Raw genomic sequence first — 992 nt, forward strand, 5'->3', positions numbered from 1 at the left:
TGGATCATCAGTGTGATATGATAGGCAAAAAAAAAAAAAGCTATATTCTTAAATCACACAAAGAGAAAAAAATCTGCCAAAAATAAGGAAAGAAGGGGGTGGAGCCAAGATGGTAGAGAGGACAAAATTTTCCTTTTTTGTTTTTTGTTTGTTTGTTTGTTTCTTTTTGACCTTCTCCCATGACTCTCACACTAATTACTAAAACCAACCTCTAAATTATTTCGGGACTGGCAGAATCCATGAATATTGGGAGTGTATCAAACTTCCAGCAGAAGATAATTTTGAATATTCCCAGAAAAGGTCTGTTTCAATTGAGCATGGTGGGAGGTAGGCCAAGCACAAGCAGGCTGAGCACAGACCCCAAGGAGTGCAGGCAATGTAGAGTCCCAGGGAAGTATGCACCAGAGAATCTATGGGGAGGAATCTAAAACAGTATTGGCTATTCTGCCTTAGTTGCAAGCCAGTAGATCAGCAGAGAAGTTATAAAACATCCAACACAGAAACAAAAGATAAATAGTGAACCCTGAAATGCCAGAATCTCATGGGACCTGGCCACGTCTACCCAGTACCAGGAGAGAGTCAGCACTAACCCAACGCAGCTGCTGCTACTTGTAGAGGAAGCTTGGACAATCAATTTAGATGAACATGACTCTTTTCAACAATGAGATGATTAATGCCAGCTCCAATGATCTTGTAATGAAGAGAGTCATCTACACCTAGAGAGAGGACTGTATGAACTGAATGTGGATCACAACATAACATTCTCATTCTTTTTGTTGTTGTTCACTTGCATTTTGTTTTCCTACTCATTTACTTTCTTTTTTTGATCTGATTTCTCTTGTGCAGTAAGAGAATTGTGTAAATATGTTTATACATGTTAGATCTAACATATATTTGAACATGTTTAACATATATTGTTTGCCATCTGGGGGATGGGTGGGGTAAGAAAGAGAAAATCTGAAACACAGGGCTATGCAAAGATCAATGTCAAA

The sequence above is a fragment of the Antechinus flavipes genome, chromosome 2, assembly GCF_016432865.1.
Source record: "Antechinus flavipes isolate AdamAnt ecotype Samford, QLD, Australia chromosome 2, AdamAnt_v2, whole genome shotgun sequence".
Taxonomy (NCBI): domain Eukaryota; kingdom Metazoa; phylum Chordata; class Mammalia; order Dasyuromorphia; family Dasyuridae; genus Antechinus; species Antechinus flavipes.